The following is a 20,129-nucleotide window of genomic DNA, read 5'->3' as shown; positions in this document are numbered from 1 at the left end:
ACCAATGCAATGGTACAGAAGAGTTCCAGGGAACTCATGATAGAAGAGGATCTCCAAATCCAAGAAAAAAAAAAAAAGAACTGTGGAGTATAGATGCTGACTGAACCATACTATTTCTTTTGTTTTGGGTGCTGTTGTATTTTTTTTCTATTTTGAGGTTTTGCATTACTGCCCTGATTTTTTCTCTTATAACAGGATTAATGCAGAAATAGGATTAATGTTATTATGGATATATATGTGTGTGTGTATGTATATATATGTATATGTATATAGATATATAGATATAACCTATATCAGATTACCTGCTGTCTAGGGGAGGGGGGAGAGAGGGGAGGGAGGGAGAAAAATCTGAAATTGTAAAGCTTGTATAAACAAAAGTTGAGAACTATCTTTACATGTAACGGAAAAAATAAAATACCTTATATGTAAAAAAAAAAAAAGACTACTGTGTTCCAGTTAACTAGTTTTTGCAAGTTGATTGTAACCCTTGAGTAATTGACCAAAGATGAAAAAGGGGAGGGTCCATTTGCATTAGGGACTAGGGGTTAAAATGGGGCTTGGGAGCCCCCATTCTTGGCACCCACCAGATGCACACTGGGTTGCCCATTCTTGCGAGAATGAGAATAAATGAACCTTTGACACATCACTGCCGCTGAGCTGCAGAGAATTATTGAGAAGGAGTTGTTGGTTCCCTCTCACACAGTAAAGATCTTGGTGCTGAATATGACTTTAAGGAAGTATAGGGTGTGGGAAAATATGGGCCCTCCCTCAAAAGCTGATTGAAGTTGTCCGGGGAACAATTAATGTCTTCGAGGTGAATTTTAGCTGGGAGAAGGGTGCTTACTAATGGCTCCTTTTCTCCCCCCCCCCCCCAGCAATCAGGATCATATGATGAGAGAGACCCAAGGCTGGTCATGTGGGGGAGGAGTTTAGAGGGCTGCCCCTTTGACTATACTGTATTATAATTGGCTAGCGTTTGGCACCAGTATCACCACCATTTTCATTAGGGAGCTGGCCCATTAGTGCTTGAATGTATAAAGACCTTTGATACTTCTCCAACACTGAGTTTCAGAAATTTTTTCATTTTATGTTTTTTTTTTTTTTTGATGAGGCAATTGGGGTTAAGTGACTTGCCCAGGGTCACACAGCTAGTAAGTGTTAAGTGTCTGAGGTCAGATTTGAACTCAGGTCCTCCTGAATCCAGGGCCGGTGCTCTATCCACTGTGCCACCTAACTGCCCCAGTTCCAGAAATTTTTAAATGGGGTTTCTCACAGTTTGGTTTTTCACATAGGGAATTCACTTTTCCTCCCTCATGAATGTCCTTTTTTATTTTGTTAGGCTTATACTTTTCATTCATGTAGGGAATTTCCCCCAGCGAGGAAACACTCTTTACCAAGTAGGTCTGCAACTATTTTGCCATTTAGAATTACTTGGGGAAAGTGACTTGCCTTGTGCCAGCATGTGTCAAAAGTGAGACTTGAACTTAGGGGGTCCAGATGCCTAGACTGTCTCGCTACCCACTACCCAAAGTGATATTTCCATTATTGTTCATGGTGGTTTTGAAAATGAAGAGTAATTATGAACATCATCAGTTAGCAACTCTCAAGAGTAAGTAAACTCTAGCAGGCATTTTGGAATAGGAAGGATAGCATTTTTTCTAGTCAATGTTTGTGGGGGCTTGTATCAGGCCTAAGGCATAGGAAGGGAAGAAGGAGAAAAAAAATGATAGCCCAGCCTGTTAATCTGATTTGAGAACATAGGGCACACTTAAAATAGCCCTTTGTGTCTGGAGAATTAATCTCTCATATTCTCATAATCTCAGAAGTGGAGTAAAAATGCAGGAAATGCATTTTTAAAGATGTTCTTTTTCAGATGTAAATAGTGTATTATTATGCATTTAGCTGTAAAATTTTCCACTGAAGTTGAATAATTTGGAGGTGGGGAAAGGGGAAAATGAATAGCTTATCTTTTCTATTTTGTAAATTTAAAATTAAATGAACATTTTTTTCCTTTTTTTCCCCCAAATGGGATTTCCCCATAGTCTGCTCCCTTTGAAGATCTATATCTATATCTATATATTTTTTAGAAAACAAATTCATATATAGTGTAAACCCCATGAAGATTCAGTGAAGGGTTTTGATGAGATCCCAGTTTTCCTAGGAGCAGCTTACTCAAGAAGGGTGCTGCTCTGGCTATTGCCATAGTAACCCACCCAACCTCAAGGCCTGATCTTCATGATGCCAAAGGGAACAGTTACAACATCACAGCCTGCTTGCTAAACAAAATTAGATTCACTCTCAGCCCTACCCAAACCCCACAGCAATCTGAACATAAAGGCATAGAATCAGAGTGTCTCCTAGTTGTTAGTAATGTGAGAGATCATTTAGCCTAAACTCCCATGCCATGCAGGATTTCACTCTAAAGTAGGAATGCTTATCATTTTTGCATGTCATGGACTTCTTTGGGAGTCTGGTGAATCCTACAGAATCCTTTTTAAATAATTGAAGGAAATTATAAATTTCAGGTAGAGGTCAGTGAAAATAAAGCTATACTTTTTTCCAATCAAATTCATAGATTTCCCCCTCTCCCCCCTTGAAGTCTATCTACATCTATCTACAGACTTATCTGTGGAACCTAAGTTAACCTACTCCAACTCAAGTCTCTTGGGAAGATGATCATTGCTTCTGCTCAAACAGATGGTGTAGTGCATAGAATGCTGGGCTTGGAGTCAAGAAGATCTCAATTTGAATCCTGTCTCAGACACTTATTAACTGTTGTGACTCTAAGCAAGTCACTTGACCTACCTCAGCTTCAGTTTTCTCAACTGTAAAATGGGATAATAGCTTAAAGGATTGTGAGGATCAAATGAGATAATATATGTAAAGTGCTTTGAAAACCTTAAAATGCTATATAAATGTTAGCTCTTAGTTTATAAGGCTGAACATTCCAATGTGGGCCCACTTTAACTGCTGGAAAGGTCTTTATTTTCTTTCCATCTGTTTGGCAAATGCTTGTGTCCCATAGCAGAACTGAAATTCAACTTCTAGAGTAATAGGGTGAAGGGTCAAGGTCAGGGGCACTGACTCTGCCCCGGCACTAGAAGAAATGAATAAACCCTGTGACACATGGATCCATCTTCCACTCACTTTGGGTTTCAGCAATGGGTAAAATGCCAGTTCTAATTGGATGAAATGATGATGTAAGGCTGTGCCTCTTTTGAGAGAACTGCTGAATCAAGGTTAATTATCTGCTTCCATCACCAGAAAGGCTTTCCCCACCGAAGACCTCGCTGAGTCTCTCCAGGTTTGTGGTTTCTCTGTAATGCATGCGGTGCAGGAAACTCACCGGCTTTCCAGTGTGTATACACAGTCTAACTTAGCTTAGTTACGCAGCAAAGTCCCCGTGGCTAAGGGAATTCTGCCTGGTGTCTAATGTACAGACTCCCTGCTCTCTTACCTCAGGAGCCTGGATTAGGGGCTTTTACACAGAACATTCCTTTTGGCCACCGTCTTTGATGATGTTGCCTCATCTTCCCTATCCTTAGGAACAGAGTGGGCTGTTGTTACAAAATTCTGTTGGGTGTGGGCAGTGGCAACAAGAATAAAGGTGAGGATCTCTTCCACAGTACTCTGCAAAGTAAACCTGAGAATAGCTCTGAGGGAAGGACAGGTTCAGATTGCCTTTGTGGAACACACTCAGGCTAGACTCACCTTCTCCACCACCACCTCCACCTCCACCTCCACCATTTTTCTGCAATGGCTTTAAATTGTCTGGGAAAATTCTGTATGGCTGTGACTGTGATAGATGTTCTTTCCAATGGAGACTATGAACTCTGATTAGATAACTGGTTAAATTGATAAATAATTCTCAATCTGTCTTTCTCTCTCTTAAAAATCTCCTCTGTTTTCCCAAAGAGTTGAAATATTTTACAGAGTAGGTGGTTCCCTCTACCATCCCCTTTCATTGGCTACTATTGCCAGTGAAAGGCAGCATCTTTGTATGGATAGAGTTAAGGTAGGGTCCAGAAGACTAGGGTTTTAAATTCTCAAACTCATATAGGGTGGGTCTGGAAAGTTTTAATTTCTGCTCTCAGGAAACCCTCTAAGAAGATAAATTGCTGAGCAGGTAAAGTTCTGCTTTGGTGGTAGGAGTTTGCTTGCCCAGGAATTCCCTAAAACCCTCAAAACACACAGCTCACAAAACAATTTACAAATCACTTCCACTTTTACAAAGAGCTCTTATTGCAAAGTATTTTACCAAAACACTGGAACCTACAGGTTTCCAGGAAAGGATACAAGTGTAAAATCAAGTTTTTCCATTTACTTTAGAATATCAGAATGTCCTGAGGATTATTCCCTTCCTCCCTGCCCTACCCCCCCAAAAAGCTGTTAGTAACTCCAAACAAACATTTAGTCCTTGGTCCTTAGAGACTGGGAATAGGGGGAGTTTGGGGGGTGGGTATTATTTGAAGTTTTTTGAGCGAGGTAAATTCAGAATTCTTAATCTTAATTTAGTTTTAGCTATTGTTATATGTTTTTTTTTTTAGGGCAATGAGGGTTAAGTGACTTGCCCAGGGTCACACAGCTAGTAAGTGGTAAGTGTCTGAGGCTGGATTTGAATTCAGGTCCTCCTGCATCCAGGGCCGGTGCTTTATCCATTGCGCCACCTAGCTGCCCGTATGCTTACTTTTTAAAACCCTTATTTGTATGGTGTGTGCTGGCTGGTAGCAGGTGGGGGCTATGTTTCTTAGCTTTATAAAATCACAAATCTGGACAGTATTTTAGAGATCGATTAATTCAATCTAGAGAACTCACCTTTTCCATTTCAGTCCATTCATTAGATTGTGAGCTCCTTGAGGGCAGGGGCTGTCTTTTGCCCCTCCCCTTTTCCTCCTTTTTTGTATTCCCAGCCCTTCATTTAGTGCCTGGAACATAACATCGTAGGCACTTAATAAATGTTTATTGGTTGATTTATCCTCCATAGAACTGCCTGAGGTAAGGTCCCTTTCTAGGTGTATATCTATGATATTCTTTTTTCTTTTTGGTGGGGCAATGAGGGTTAAGTTACTTGTCCAAGGTCACACAGCTACTAAGTGTCAAGTGTCTGAGATTGGATTTGAACTCAGATCCTCCTGAATCCAGGGCTGATTCTCTATTCACTGTGCCACCTAGCTGCCCCTATATCTATGATATTCTTAACATACTACCCTAACCATTTTACTCCTTGGCTCAAAAACCTTTAGTGGTGTGATAATGGGTACCTTGATTTGCCTGGAAACCCTTCCCCCCCAGCCCCAATTATCCAGGTAACCAGAACAACTGTCTTCACCAACAATCCTTTGCCATTTTTGTGATTGAGAGTAAACCCAGGTGGACAGGCAGGGAATCAGTAACCCATAAACCAATCAAAGACTTATCTGACTGCAGGATATGCAACTATTGGATGTGGACCTTATCTTCAGCTATTCTCTAACTTTGGAACAATCCTTTTCTTTTGGAAGAAATCTGAATAATCAAGCCTTGAATTGAACTGCCCATCACCAAGAATGCCTTCTGATTGTGTATCAGAGGCCACATCCTACACCCCTAGAATTCCTCACACACCCCCTCCCTTTGGGAAGTGGGCCTTTATAAAGCACGCCTCTCCTCCAGATTTCTTGCCTGCCTGTGTTTAAACTGTATAAAAACCCTTGCAATCTATTGCGTAGTGTCCTATTTGGCAATAGGCTGAATAGCACCCATGATCATGCTAGATTTTCTTCCCTGCTTAATAAAACCTTTCTTTTAATTTTTATAGACATTATCTTTCTCTGGTTTTCCTTCCTTTTTAGGAAGAAGGGGATTTCTATTTCAAGAACTGGCCTCTGGGTTCTCTGGAGAATTGGCCTTAGTTTTCTCCAGTATTCCCCTTTGGGGAAAGAGAGATCTCAATTTCATTTAAGAGAGCGTTTGCCACAGTTTACAGTGGCTTCCCAGCAGAAGCTCAATTTCAGTCTCTAATTTACATGTCCTCTTTCATGTATGTGATGTTCCAGCTCAACTGGACAATTCCCTGTTCTCCATTCTTGTCCTTTTCTTTTCTGTCTCTGGGTCTTTGCTCATTATCCCTCCTCCTTACCACCCTCACCCTCCATCTCTGTCTATTAAGGACTTTCCCTTACAGAATGGACTTCTGCCATCCCCCTTCCTCCCTGTCTATTGAAGTCCTTCCCTTCCCTGTTCAACTCTGATGCTATGTCCTCTTGGAAGCTTTCTCTGAACTCAACTATTCTGAAATATTCCTGTCCCCTGCTTCCTTCTCACATTTTCTCAGGGGCATGAAATGAGAAGCTATATCTATTCTGTGAATGACCATTTATGACAGGTAGCCTCTGGGTGTACATTAGAAGCCAGGCTAGCTTTCTGCTAAGAATTCTGTCACTGTTTAGTTTACACACAAAAAACAAGTGAGTCTGCTGAAGGTTTCCTCACTTCTTTTTTTTTTTTTGGTGGGGCAATGAGGGCTAAGTGACTTTCCCAGGGTCACACAGCTAGTGAGTGTCAAGTGTCTGAGGCTAGATTTGAACTCAGGTCCTCCTGAATCCAGGGCAGGTGCTTTATCCACTGTACCACCTAACTTCCCTGGCTTCCTCATTTCTAAACAGACCCCAATGAACCATTCCTCTGGAGTACACTGTTACTATAACTTCTTCTGGTCTCTAGACCTGATTAACGTTAAATGAAGTGTCAGAAGTGGAGGGTTGGTTATAACCTAAGAGTACTCACCGGATTTGAAACCAAGATGTGGGTTTAAACTATGGTTCTGCCACCTGAACAAGGAAAGACACAATTTCCCTGAATTTCAGTTTCCTTGGCTGTAAAATAAGAGCATTGCAGCAAATGGCTTCTAAGGTCCTGTGAGGAAATGGGTAATGGTCTCCTCTCAATGAGGATATAACAGTCACCATTCAAATTATACTCCTCCTGACCTGTTTTAGGACAAAGGTCTCAGTCCTCTCTTTGCCCTCCAGCAAACAAGATCATATGGTTCAAGGAGCCCTGAGCTGGTCTCAATTAGGTCCTCTCCTGGGCCGTGTCCATATAAGGGAAGATTGAGGAAATGTCCCTGTGTCACCTCCCCCATTGGCTAAGGAAATTAGGGTTAAGAATACTGTGTTCCAGTTAACTAGTTTTTGCAAGTTGATTGTAACCCTTGAGTAATTGACCAATGATGAAAAAGGGGAGGGTCCATTTGCATTAGGGACTAGGGGTTAAAATGGGGCTTGGGAGCCCCCATTCTTGGCACCCACCAGCTGCACACTGGGTTGCCCATTCTGTGAGAATGACAATAAATAAGCCTTTGACACATCACTGCTGCTGAGTTTCAGAGAATTATTGAGCAGGAGTCATTTTCCTCACAGGTCCCTTCTATATGTTCCTACAAGTTCAATATTCTCTAAGTAGATCTTCTGTCCTGGGTTCTGGGAATACCGAGGTGAAAAACAATATCATCTCTACCCTCAAGGAGCTTATCATTTACTGGAGGGGAGGGGCATGTGGTGTGGACCCAAATAAAGATAATACATACTAGAATGTGATAAGGGTAAAGGAGAGATTGACAGCATGATAGAGGAAGACTTGAGGAAGGAAAGCACACTTCTAATTGGGGGGACCAGGAAAGCAATGGCACCTGATTGGTGGAGATAAGGAGGAAATATAATCTCCTGCATGAACCATGGACTACAAGAATGTAATTCTGTCTGAGACTAGTGTCTGTGGATACTGTCTATGAGTTCAGAGACAATCATGGACCATGCTACTGTGGAACACACTTTTCGGTGATTAAAAAACAATCATTAAGGCAGAAAAATGATAAGAAAAATCATTTTAGATAGCCCATCTAAGGCTTTACAGGGAGTTGAACACAGAATAAACAACAAAGATGATAGTCATTATTTATTATTATTATTATTATTATTTTTTGCAGGGCAATGAGGGTGTTAAGTGACTTGCCCAGGGTCATACAGCTAGTAAATGTCAAGTGTCTGAGGCCAGATTTGAACTCAGATCCTCCTGAATCCAGGGCTAGTGCTTTTTCCACTTTGTCACCTAGCTGCCCCTGATAGTCATTATTTAATGGTAACAATGCAATCTATCTTCAAAGTATGAGATAAACTTAAGTAAATTAATTCACACAGTACCCCCCTGGCAGGTAAATATTATCTCACCTGGCAAATGGGAAAACCAATGAATAGAGAAGTTAAGGACCTTCCTTGCCCAAGGCCACATAGCAAATCATGGGGTAATTTTGATTCTATCTCAGTGGTCTGTCTGGGCTAATACCAGCTTATGTCTTTTCTTAAAAAGATGGTAGGTGCCTTGAGGCAGTGTTGCTCAGTGGGTGAACTCACTGGATAAGATACTTAGGGGTTGCAAGTTTGATTCCAAATGGTGCCTTTAGCTTTTTGGATGACTGTGAATAAGTTACTTAACCTCTATATTTGTTGCGGTTTCTTCATGGAAAGTGAGATAACAACCTTGCATAGTCATGGTGAAAAATAACTTAACCAAGAATCTACAAAACGGGGGTGGGGGGTGGTGGGGGTGGGGGTGTCTATTTTCAAAGCTCTCCAGTGAAAAAGAATGCATGTTTTTGTCTCTCTCTTGTCATCCGCCTAACAAGCTGTATGGTCAAGAAAAAAATTCCTTGTTACTAAATGTCTTATTCTGCAGTTAGTACTCGCTTTTCCTTGTTCTGCACATTGAGATACTGAACAGCTTTAGCTAGTAGCAATTCACTGTATAACATAAGTTAAAGGAGAGTTATTGTTAGCCATGAAACTTCTCAAAGTTAAAAAATCCCAATTCCTTTCATTTCCTTGTGGGTACAGTACAGGACACAAAACCTACAAGCAAATCATGCCTTAGGACTGAGTTTTTTGAGGCCCAGAAGATTTAGGGATAGGCTGGAGGGAAGAGATAAGCAGCATATAAGACGGGGAGGCAGATAACGACTATTTCTCTGGACATGAGAGCACAGGGATGGAAAACCAGCCAGTAACATCAGGAAGTCAGAAGTGTGTATTTGGAGGGCCACCCTGGAGATGAGGGAACGCCTAGGAGTTATCAGCCATGAACAGTCCCCAGCATGGAATAACTAATTCATGCATTTCATCTGTGGGGCTGAGGCTGGGCTGAGATCTGGCAAAATTGTAAAGTAGGCAAAGTCTGTCTTGAATACTCTTCAACTGGCCCAGCTAGTACCTCTTTGTCTCTTCTTGGAGTACCCAGTGTTCCTAACCCTCCCTTGCCTCTGCTTTTCCGGTGTTCTATTCTTGTTCCCAGCTGGTTGTCAATTCAGGAATAAAATTATAATTAAGATGTTTATGATTGTCCAAAGTCACACAGTCACTAAAATATACAAGGAGGACTTGAACCCAGGTCTTCTGATTAAAAGTCTGTAAAATGGAAATGAGAATACCTATGTTACCTTCCGCACAGAGCTCATCTTCCAAGGAACATTTGTATTTTTTTTTTAAAAAGAGACTAGAAACTGGAAAGTACTTCCTTGACTGAAGTTATAAAGTTAAATTGGTGGAATGACAAGGGGTGAGGTTGACAACTGGGAATAGGGGGTTGAATTCTTTCCAGGAATTGAAATGATCATAGCTGATATATGAGTACTTTAAGATTTCCAAAGCACTTTATATACATTATCTCATTTGATCCTCATGTGGTTATCAGTTCTGAACAACTAATGCAGGCATTCCATAAGTATGTATTAGGCAGGTTGGGACCCAGCAAAACTGTAAGATCTGCAAAATTCTTTGCTTAAAGTCTTAGGGGGAAAAACACTCAGAGTTCTTTTCCCTTGGGTTGCCCAACAGATTAGGATCCTCCTAGAATTTAGTAGATAAATCCTAGTGAGCTGCCTGAGGCACATAGCAGTTAGAAGACTTTCCCAGGATCCCACAGCTAGCACATGTTAGGGGCAGGATGTGAATCTTCAAGACCAAAATAGTTGTGCACCACACCCCAGCCCCCAAACTGTGTGACCTTGGGCAAGACATTCAGACATATTATACAGAATGTTGGAAAGAAGGTTTTATACCTACAACTACCTTAATATCTCAGCCACAAGGCAGGAAATGCATTTCTTCTTAGCCTACCCTTAGCAATGGTTACTAAAAATTACTTTTAATTCATGTCCTATGTCACTGACTTTCAGGATCTAGGGAATTCTTTCTAAACAAGAAAGTGGGATTAATCTTAATGATTCCCTTGAAGCCCAATTTAATCAGATCCTACCCACCTATCTAAAATTCCCCATGAATGCTTCATGTCGACCCAAGTGTGATACTGACTGTAGGTCCTGAATTATTTTCTAGCCTCCCTGTTTTTACATAGCTCCATAAAACTATAACTGACATTTATACAGTGCTTTATATACCTTATCTCATTTGAGCCTCACAACCACCATGTGCATGAGGTACTAAAATTCTCATTTTGCAGGTGAGGAAACTGAGGCTCCAAGAGGATAAATGACTTACTCCTGGTAACATAGCTAGTAAGTCACAGAATTCCAAGTCTAGGGGCAGCTAGGTGGCATAGTGAATAGAGCACTGGCCCTGGGGTCAGGAGGACCTGAGTTCAAATGTGGCCTCAGACACTTGACACTTACTAGCTGTGTGACACTGGGCAAGTCACTTAACCCCAATTGCCTCACCAAAAAAAAAAAAAAAAAAAGGATAAGAATTCCAAGTCTAGTATTCTACTCTGTTATCCCAAGGTAATGTCTTAACTATGCCTAGCCAGAGATGTCTTGAGGTGAAGAGTGAGTCTTCTCTCTGACATATGGACATAATGATAGAGTGAAATCAGTTTGGATGCTGCAATTCAATATGAGCAAAGGTATATCAAACCTATGGTGATCATTTAAGGGCCCACCTTACCCCTAAGTTGATAGCTACCTGAAGGATGGGACTTCCAAAGCATCCTGAGAACCCTTCTTCCCACCTCACCCTGCCTTGGCCCAAAGTAAGGCCCTCCCTCTTCATAGATACCTGAAAAGCCTTGAATTGGAGAAAGGCTTTCATTTCATAAGAGATCAGGTTTGAAAAGTAAACACTGCTGGGGAGAGGTATTCTAGTGACAAATTCACACTGAAGCACATTAGCACATTTGCATTGGATGTGGATTGAATAGAGGATACCTGGAAAGAATAAAGGGAGAATAGGGGACCTCATGCAGTGGGAGGACAAACTTCATGGATTTCACAATCTTCCTTACAGTTGGCTCTGAGGACCTTAGTACTACTCTAGCACACACACCATAGGAACACCAGGTTTCAAAGAGGATCCTGGTTTGGCTCAGATCTCTTTGTTGCCTCTCTTAAAAGTAGGAAAGAGTCAGAAGGATGGTCTCATACTTTATGTGCTTTGGAAGTCCCCTAAATGCCTTCTACTTTTTTCCAACTGATGGAGCTGTCAAAGTCTGACTCCCGGGATGCCTGCAAAATCTTGAGATACTTCTGGGATCCCCCCACCCCGGGAAAATGTATCTTGTGGAGGAAGGGTGAGGGGAAATGAAAAAGATACAATAGGCCTTTTCTTTTTCAATTCCCCTCACCCTCCCTCCACAAGATACTTTTTCTCCGGAGGTGGTGGTGGTGGTGGGGGGGAAGGAATCCCAGAAGTATCTCAAGACTTTGTAGGTATCTTGGGAGTCAGATTTTGACAGTCTTCCTGACTCCAGGCCAGGCACTCTTTCCACTGTGCCACCAAGCTGCAAAATCATCAATCCCCAACACATTCAGAGGATAACACCTCTGCCACTCATTTCATAGGATGCTTGTGAGGACCAAATGGGGCAATGATAGAAAATGGTTTGTAAACCTTAAAGTGCTATATAAATGTCAGCTTCCATTACTACAACATCATAAGTTTCAAGCTGGAAGAGGCCTTGGAAGTCAACTAGTCCAACCCCCACCCCTTATTTTTACAGATGAGGAAACTGAGGCCCAGAGAAATTATTAGACTCCTTAATTTTGACTTTTGACTCTGCTTTAGATGAAATAAGAGTTTTAACTTGTTTCACCAACATTTAGAAACACATGTGGTAACACTTATAATCTAGTACTGACTGGGTAGAGAGCTAGCATCAGTATTGTGGGGGTGGGCGCCTCTAGTTATGCCCATTTATTTTATGAAAGCATCTGATATGCTCTGAATCAAACCAGGATTTCTTGTTCTGGTCTGAGCTTCTCTGTAGATCAGGCAAATAACCAGAAAGAAGAATCGAAAAGTGTAGAGAAATTAAATTAAAAAACAACAACAACCCATCAGACTTTTGGAGAATAAAGTTTTGTGTGAGTGAGTGATATCTTCCCTATGAAAGTGGACTCTGAAACTTTTGTTCACACCTCTACTGCAAGATCCTATAAAGGAAGAGTTTCAAGTTGCATTGTTACTCCCTGCTTTAATTATGAGTCATAAAGCCTCCACTCATGACTCAGATCTCTCTCTCTCTTCTCTCTTTCTCTCTCTCTCTCTCTCTCTCTCTCTCTCTCTCTCTCTCTCTCTCCCCCACCTCCTGACCCTCCCCCCCTCTCCTTTCTTTCTCCCTCTCTCTCTCCCTATGTAGGCAAAATATGTATTGCTGGGACTACGTATGCATGAATGGAAGTATTATGTTGATGGATGCCTCTATATGTGTGTGGAAGGAAAGTAGTGTGTGCTTTTAGGAAGAGTGAACCTATACTTGTATGAATGGATGCAGTGAAGAATAGAAACAGAACGAAAAGAACGGTATATACAATGACTACTAAAGTTATCAGGGACCTCAGAGGCCATCTAGTCTAACCAAAGCCTGAATAAGAACTCCTCTACAACATACTTGACCCATGGTCCTCCAATCTTTGCTTTAATACATTCAGTGATGGGGAACTCACTGTTTTAAGGGTAGCTCTCACTGGAAAGAAGTATGTCCTTACAACAAGCCTAAAACTGGTTCTATATAACCTCTACCTATTGTTCATAGTTCTACCCTCTGGGGTTAAGCAGTAAAAGATGAATCCTACTTTTACATGACAGCTTTTAAGTACCTGGAGACAGCTAGCAAGTCGTCCTCTCCTCCCATCAAGTCTCCTCTTCTTCAGACAAAATGTCTCCAGTTTTTTCAATGGAGCCATTTAAGTCATGGACTTGAGGCCCTTCATTCTTATGGTTGCCTTTCTTTGTACATTCTCTAGTTTATTAATATCCTTCCTATAATGTGACACTAACAACTAACAATAATATGGCTAATGTGGTCTGACCAGGTCAGTGAGTAGAACAATCTTCTTTTATTTATTCATAGAAATTCTGCCTCTTTTGACATAACCTAAGATTGCATTCTTGGGTACCATATTGGACTGTTGACTCATACTGAACTTTCAGTCTATTAGAACCTCAAGACTTTATTCACATTCCTATATAATCTTGTAGCTAGGTACTATGGGGGATACACTAGTGTAGTGTAGAGTACTGGGCCTGGAATCAGGAAGACCTGATTTCAAATCCAGCCTCAGACCCTTGCTACTAGCTGTGTGAACCTGGGCAGGTCACAATATCTGATTACTTCAGTTTCTTCAGCTGTGAAATGGCTATGATAATAACACCTACTTCCTATGTTGTTATGAGTAAAAAAATGAATTAATATTTTTATAGCACTTTAGCTCAGTGTCTGGCACATTGTAGGTACTATAAAAATGCTGTATATCATTATGATAATGATGGTGATGATGCCTCTCTCATCTTGTACTTGTAACACTGATTTCTTGAACCAAAGGGCAAAACTTTACATTTATCCCTATAGATTTCATTTTATTAGGTTCAGTACAATGCTCTAGCCTATTAAGATCTTTTTTGAATCCTTGATTTGCTATCTGGTGTATCAGCCATCCCTTCTGGCATATGTCGTCTTCAAATTTGATAAGAATCCTATTATCCCAAGTCACTGAAAAAATGTTTAACAACAAAAGGCAGTTCCACTGGAGACCTCCTTCTAAATATCCACTAACATGTGCTAGTGAATGTTTAATAACTGGCTCCCCAAAACAAACAAAAAATTGATGCAGGACATACTTTTAAGTTTAATTACATAACATTTCTCTATTACTTTCTTAAGTTCAGATAAATAATAAATCAAGCCTTGATTTGTAGCTTTTCTGATTTCTGAGGTGTAAATGCTCACACTGAAAATTTAACTATTGAAAAAAAAAAAGTAGAAAATTTAACTATCGGCTTTCATTAGCTGGTTTGAGATGGCTCCGCCACATGCTTACATTTCTCTATTAGTGTCTACTCTTAACAGTTCTAAACTAATCCAATTGTACTATGATCTAGCTTATATCTCTGTCTTTTCCATAAGAATAACATGAGTTACTTTATTTATTTGCTAAAATCTAAGTAAACTATATCTACATAATTTGTTGGAACTACTGGTTTAGTAATTCTAAAAAACATTAGAATTCAGATTCTGGTATTGATCAATCTTGATTGCAATTGGCTGATGAAGGTATATCCCCCATCTCTCAATAGAGAAATGATGGTCTACAGGTATGTAATAGAGCATATGATGTCAAATATGATCAATGTGCCAATTTGTTTTGCTTAATTGTAATTCTTTCTTTCTTTTTTTTTTTTTAGGGCAGTGAGGGTTAAGTGACTTGCCCAGGGTCACACAGCTAGTAAGTGTCGAGTATCTCAGGCTGGGTTTGAACTCAGGTCCTCCTGAATCCACGGCCAGTGCTTTATCCACTGCATCACCTAGCTATTCTCACCCCTGCCACCGCCCCAAATTAAAGTAATTCTTTCTTACAAAAGATGGGTCTTTTTTTGAGGGGGGGGGCAATGAGGGTTAAGTGACTTGCCCAGGGTCATATAGCTAGTAAGTGTCAAGTGTCTGAGGTCAAATTTGAACTCAGGTCTTCCTGAAGCCAGGTCTGGTGCTTTATCCAGTGCACCACCTAGCTTCCCCTTGGTGAGGATTTTAACTGGGAAATGAGGTTTTTTTAAAAAAAACCCCATCAATAAAAAACAATGTTGTTCTGTAGGGGAAAAGTGTGTGTGTGTGTGTGTGTGTGTGTGTGTGTGTGTGTGTGTAGTATGGGGGGGGGGTGAGTGATACAATACAGAGTGAGTTAAAATGGCCAAAGTGTTCAACCTCCATTAACTTACATTGAATTTTCAGTTCATTAACACCTCCCACAAGACCTTTTTTGAGACACAATGTTATCTAATCATGCAGCTAGGTAACACATTAGATAGAAACTGGACCTGGAGTCAGAAAGACTAGAGTTCAAATCCAGTCTCAGACACTTCCTAGCTGTGTGACCTAGGTAAGTAACTTAACCTCTGATTGCCTCAGTTTTCTCAGTTGTAAAATGCAAATAATAATAACATCTAAGTCCCAGGGTGGCTGTAAGGATTGAATCAGATAATATTGGTAAAAGCACTTAGCACAGTGCCTGACACATAGAAGGCACTTTATAAATGCTTATTCCTTTCCCTTCCTTTTCCCCAACTTAGACCTGGACTACAGAGCAAGGAATGAACTATTACACTATTTCTAATACCATATAAGTCTCAGAGAAGTCCTTGACTTTCTCCTCTTTCTTGTCTTGTTAAAAAGGGATTAGAGCTCAGTTAAACTGTTTAATCCCAAGGTAGAGACTCTTGTTTAAAAATGAGATTTATAGCTCCTTTAAAAAATCAGTACAAGCCAAGTTTTGGCTTTTCAGGTTGCTACCTGCACAGCTAAAAAGAGTGTTTGCAGTAGAATTCCCAGCATGCAATTCACTTCTTAATTACTTGGTGTCATCAATGTACTCTTTCATCTTACAAAACTGCCTTTCAACCTAAATAAGCACCTGCTATAAGAAAGATTTCAGCTCCTGGGCTGCATCACTGTCCCTCTGGTTTGTAACCTTTTCAGTGGCCTTGCATTAAACTGGGTGGTAATCACTCAGCCCTTTTCATAATAAGTCGTTGAGTAGGGATTGCGTTCTTGGCTCTGCCTACATTATACTTCCTGGCTACTTGCTCATGTCCCCTATTCTCCTACATGCTCTCTTCTGTAGCAAAGGCCAACCAGCATTGTCTGTTTTCCCATGCTAAGTTTTGGGCACACTCTCCTGTATTCCTAATGTAGTCTCCCACCAATCTTCTCTCCTTCTAGACTAGGGGTTCTTAACCTTTTAGGGATTATGGACCTTTTCTCAGATTTTAAAAAAATTCATAATGGAAGAAAATGCTAAATATCAATTAGAGAACAGTGAAAAAATAGTTATATTTTTTCCATCCAAGTTTATGGACCCCCCCAAATCTATATGCATACCCCTTGGGGGTGAAAGTGTCTTTGGATTTGAGGTTAAAAATCCCTCCTCTAGGGTAGCCTCATAGATTGAACGATACACCTAGAATAAGAAGGTCTAGGTCTCCTATCCCTCCCTACTGCTCACTAGCCATTGCTTCTTCCTTCATAAAATGTTAGTAATAATATTTGTCTTGATTAGCTCAGAGGTCTCCAAAGAATTAATTGAGTCATATACACACATATACACAGAATCCTGGGGCTGAATTGATCTTAGAAGTAATTTATTCCAACTCCATCATTTTCAGGATTACAGGATAACAGATTTGGAATTGGCTCGGACCTTTGAGGTAATTTGGTCTAATGTCCTTATTTTATAGATGAGGAAACTGAGGCTCAGAAATTTGAAGGGACCTGCCTAAGATCCCTTTTGTAGAGCTGGGATTTGAACTTAGATCCTGAGATCCAGTGTTTCTTCCATGGCCCTGTACCAGAAATGCACTTTGTAACTGGAATGCATTCTACACTACAAATATGAGCTATTAAATATTACTTCATCCAAGACCCTCCCCTTCAATCTCATCTTTGTTGGAACTTTTTTTATTGACTAGCTTAGTGGGTTGTGGTTTCTCCCTTTCAAACCCTCTTCTAGCTTGGGTTCTTTTTTCCCTGAGAGAGCCACACTATGTCATATGAGAAAAGCAAAACTAAGATAAAAAATGCCAATTATATATATCTCTATCTAAGCCTTCAAGAGCCTTCTTAAGCCCTGCTTTCTTCATGAATGACACCTTCTCTGAAACTCCAGTCCACATTCACCTCTCCTTTTCCTAAACTATGACACTCCATTATAGTATTTTAGTACTCTACTATGCATAGTATTGCTTTTCATTTTAGTTAATAAAAATACTAGCTAGCATTTATATAATGCTTTAAAGTATGCAAAGTCCTTTACATACATATTATCTTATTTGGTCTTCACAAGAACCCTATGAGGTAGGTGATATTATTATCCCCATTTGATAATAAAACATTTTTTTAAATTAATGATAAAACTGAGTCTGAGAGAGGTAAACTAATTGGTCTAAAGTCATATATCTATTAAGTGTCTGAGGTAGCACTTGAATTCAGATCTTCCTGAATACAAGCCTGGCACTTTATCTACCATTCCACTTAGCTGCCTAAATGTTTCATTTGCATAAATATAGGTTGTGAGTGAGCTCTTGTGTGGTTGGAATTTGAACAGGGTGATCTCTCAGGCCTCTTCTGGCTCAAGTCAGATGGGAAACTGTCTTAGTGAAGGCTATGCCAGTGCAGGATAAACTGGAAGGCCCCTAACCAAGCTAGAAAGCTTGTTTGTCATCAGATTAGTCTAGCTAAATTATGGGAACCTCATCACTGGAAGGCTAGCCACCAGGTGGAGATTTCTTTTTTTGGTTGTAGTGATTCATAAAACTGTCTACTAAGGTAAAGAGTAGTGGCCACCTTCTGCATCAGTAGAGAGAATTATCTATACCCAAATTATAGATCTTTTAAAGTAGTGAAATATAATATTAAATCAAATGTTCCCAATCTGTAGACCATTAAACTTTGGGAAACTAAAGAGTTGTTGCAAGGGCCCTTTATATTCATACATGTACCAAGCACTGTTATTTTGTAGACTGACTAAATATTGTTTCATGCATATTCATTATTGTTTTTCAAAAACAGGTGGATGCTGTTATGATTAGAAACATACAAATTGATTGAAAAGCAAGATGGATACCTGGATTGGAGGAAGAATGTCCAGTTCCCATATATCTACACTAGCAAAACCCTGAAGTTTGCATTACGTGGAACAATGATCAAGAAATCCAATGAGAAATGACAGTAAGTGATTTCTTCCACCCCAGACCTACATAAGAGGTCAGCCTGAATGTGATGGGAAAGAGAATCCTTTTAGAAAGGTCAGCACCAGCATGACCAAAGTAACATGTTATATGCAGGGCTGTGTTGTGTGTCTGGAGGCAGCAAGAGTCAAAGGCTCCCCTGAGAAAGCCTCCAAGTGGTTAGAAGGCCCCAGAAAGGCAACTTCAGAAGTGTAGGGGAGTAGTATAAGAGTGACTAGCATGCTGTTTGGTAGTTCTCAGGCTGGGACACTCCAGGCCCATAAGCTCTGACCAGAGATGCTAGGAAGAACCCTCAAAATCTAGCACTTCAAATCTCAAAGATCTGCAGGTTAGGGTTGATAGGAGCTAACTGCAGGAGATGGTCAACACAGGGACCTTGGTGACACAATGAAAGAACTAGACTGACGATCTCACTCAAAACTGTTGCAGGTATAGGAGAACCTGGCTCTGGCATAAAGTCCTAATTCAGGAATCTGAGGTAGAGAGACAAATAAAGAAAACACTAACCAGCATAAAAATTATTGCAAATCCCCAGATCTTCTTGAAGAAGAAGAAAGCACAGGGCAGCTAGGTGGCGCAGTGGATAAAGCACTGGCCCTGGATTCAGGAACACCTGAGTTCAAATCCGACCTCAGACACTTGACACTAACTGTGTGACCCTGGGCAAGTCACTTAACCCTCATTGCCCTGCTCAAAAAAAAAAAAAGAAAGAAAGAAAGAAAAAAGAAAAAAAAAGAAGCCTCTTGATGATAGTGAAAGAGGACAATGTAAAAGCTGGCTTGAAGCTTAACATTAAGAAGGAGAAAGCACTCTATAACAACTGCAAGCAGAGGTTCAAAGGGGAAAAATGAATTTTTCACAACAGTGCATGGATTTCTAGAAGAAATGAAACAGATTTTTAAAAAGGGAAACAATAGCTCTAGAGAAAAAAATTGGAAAATGAACAAATAGTTTAGAAGTTTAGAAAGTTGTGAACTTTATCCAAGTAAAGGATTTCTTGAAAACTAGAATAGACCAAACAGAAATCAATGACCCCCAGGCAATAGCAAGATCTAGAAGAACAACATCAAGAGATTAAAAAAATAGGAGAAAATGTAAGATATTTGACATGAAAAACAACTGACCTGGAAAATAAATCAAGGGGAGATACTTTAAGAATCACTGGACTTCTTGACAATTATGATTAAAAAAAAAGACTGGACCATGTATATCAATAAATCATAAGTGAAAATTTCCCAGGTATGTAATAAACAAAATATAGAACTCTTACATCAAAGAAAAAAATACTACAGATATTCAGAAAGGAGCAAATAAAATAATAAAGGATCACAGACAGGATTCACACAAGACATAGCAGTTTCTACCATAAATGAGAAGAGATCATGGAATATAATATTCTGAAAAACAAAAGATACATATTTAGAACCAAGAATAACTTACTCTGCAAAGCTGAATATAAATTTACAAGGAAAACAATAGACCCTTAATGGAATAGAAGACTTTGAAGGAATTCTGGAGAAAAGACTAGACTTGAGTAGGAACTTTGCAATACAAATATGAGTCCAGAGGAATTGAGAAAGGTAAATTTATTTGAGCAACTGTACAGAGCTGTATAATGTGCCAACGTTCTAACAGAAGTATAGGAAACAAGATTCCTTTCATAACCTTATGTCTTCAGAGGGGATTTAGGGAGTTACATAAGAAAAATGGAGGACTTAGATGTATATTGGTTCTGTTCTTAGGGTTTTAAGAGGAGAAAGAGAAGGGAGGATACAAGGAATACACTAATATAGAAAGGAGGAAGAAGGGGGTAGGATTTGATATTTCTCATAAATGGAGTTCATGAGAAGAATTTGCAAATATGGAAATGTCTATCAGTTGAACCTCACTCTTATCTGAAATGGACAA

The 20,129-nt window shown here is 40.0% G+C and overlaps 1 protein-coding gene across 3 annotated transcripts in view; it reads right to left on the bottom strand.

The window, feature by feature from the left end:
* The window catches only part of SH3RF2 (SH3 domain containing ring finger 2), a 170,564-nt gene that overhangs the window by 70,816 nt on the left and 79,619 nt on the right, over positions 1-20,129 (bottom strand). The gene's annotated exons all lie outside the window — the stretch shown is intronic.

Source organism: Dromiciops gliroides, chromosome 2, assembly GCF_019393635.1.
Source record: "Dromiciops gliroides isolate mDroGli1 chromosome 2, mDroGli1.pri, whole genome shotgun sequence".
NCBI classification, from domain to species: domain Eukaryota; kingdom Metazoa; phylum Chordata; class Mammalia; order Microbiotheria; family Microbiotheriidae; genus Dromiciops; species Dromiciops gliroides.
The sequence above is the reverse complement of the archived record's forward strand: the minus strand, read 5'-3'. Positions and strand labels throughout refer to the sequence as shown.